The sequence below is a fragment of the Vitis vinifera genome, chromosome 2, assembly GCF_030704535.1.
Source record: "Vitis vinifera cultivar Pinot Noir 40024 chromosome 2, ASM3070453v1".
Classification (NCBI taxonomy): domain Eukaryota; kingdom Viridiplantae; phylum Streptophyta; class Magnoliopsida; order Vitales; family Vitaceae; genus Vitis; species Vitis vinifera.
Genome location: NC_081806.1, coordinates 17,914,011 through 17,915,792, shown reverse-complemented (window position 1 = coordinate 17,915,792; position 1,782 = coordinate 17,914,011).

Sequence of the window (1,782 nt, the reverse complement as noted above, 5' to 3'; positions counted from 1 at the left end):
GTACATGTGTTCTTTAGAATGTTGATAAATTTTATTTTGGGTGCTTCCATCTAATTCTCCTAGATATTTCTCCCACTTTGGCAATATAAAAAAGAAACTGATGGGGAACTCTAAATAAACTCAAGGCAAAGGGGGTGGAAGAGGAAATACGGAGCGGAGGTAAGCCATCATCTTCTCATGCTGACTCGCTTGGCGACTCTCAATGCGCTCAATACTTTGCTGGAGATGCTCGACTGTAGCCTGCTGCTGATCCATACGCTCCTCTATATGCTCAAATCTCTACTGGAAGTGCTCAAATCGAGAAGTGAAACCAGTCTGATACTGATCTATGCGATCCTCCATAGAGTAGAATCGAGTATCATGGACTAAAGCAAGCTCCTCCATACGAGTCCCAAGGGAGCTGATCTGAGCTAATACATCCATCCAAGGCGCATGATCAGGAGCGTGAGGTGCCTGATATGGTATCTTTGTGTGAGGAAGCTCGGTGAATGATGGTTGAGATGATGGTCTCGCTGTGTAAGACGGTTCTGAGAAAGTGGCCTCAACATGAATACCCTCTGGCTGAGGTAGAGGAGGAATGTCAAGCGCGGGCCCTCTCTGCTCAAAATCCCTATAAGGGTCTAACCCATCCTCCATCTCTCTGATGTCGGCCTCCTCTTCTACTTCGGGATGCATCTGTCCCTGTCCTCGGGCTTGTGCTGGAGGTCGCTCAGCTCTCCTAATCCAGGAGCCATCGGGTGCCTACTCGAACTTCATTCGCCCCAAGGACTGCTCATCGTAAGTGTCATAGCTAGTAGGGGCCTCGAAGTTTGTCTCTATGCTCAAATCGACCCCGGCATCCTTGAATACTCGAGTACCGTAAGAGAGTACTCGGGTCGTGCTCTCACAACAGGATATCATATGCATCATCATCAGATACCCCACATGAATCCGTCTCGTTGTCATAATCGAGTCCACGATGAATGCCTCAAGGTAGGAGACCTCGTCTCGATGTCTACCTCGTGGCAATAAGATGGAGCAGATTATGTGATGAAGGACTCGGCTAGACACGGTCAGGTTGTGTGCCGATGCTTTGCCCATCCCCTGGGCATCTGCAAGTCCACACAACCTCTGAATAGCCTCTCTAGGCTCGAATCCCAGCACAGTAGGTCAAACCTTGGACTCATACACCTGGAGTCCAACTGAAGGAATGTCGAGAATGTGGCAAATGCTCTCCAGGCTCAATCTAATCTCAACACCTCTAATAGTGGACATGACCGGTCTTCCAATTCCATAGGTCACCCGTGAGTAAAATGCCCATACTAGATTCGGGAATATCGGCTCGAAAATTGTCACAACTGGCAGCCATCTCATCCGATTGAAGAGACCCTCAAACCCGAAGTACTGAAGTTGGGAGAAATTGATACTTTTTCCTGGAATGACTTTTCTCTGGGCAAATTTTTGCTTGTATCTCTGATAATCTTCGACGGAACTGAAGAGGGTCGTGTCATAGCTCGCCTTACAATGAGCCTCCATCTGCTCAGGCTGAGATGACTCAGCAGGGCGCTTGCCCTGAGCCCTAGAGTTAGCTGTCTCTCTCCTAAGCGTCATCCAAAGAACGGAAAAGAAAGAAGGAGAAATCTGAAGAGATAATGAAACCAAACAAGAGAGAACAAAATCCAACCCGAAGCCCTAAGCGCACTGAGATGGAGCTGAACCTAGCTGATGCGCGTGGTCAGAGAAAAATCGAACTCAAAGATGGAAACCCTAGGTTTCATATTGAAACGATAGCCTCAAAAGCGT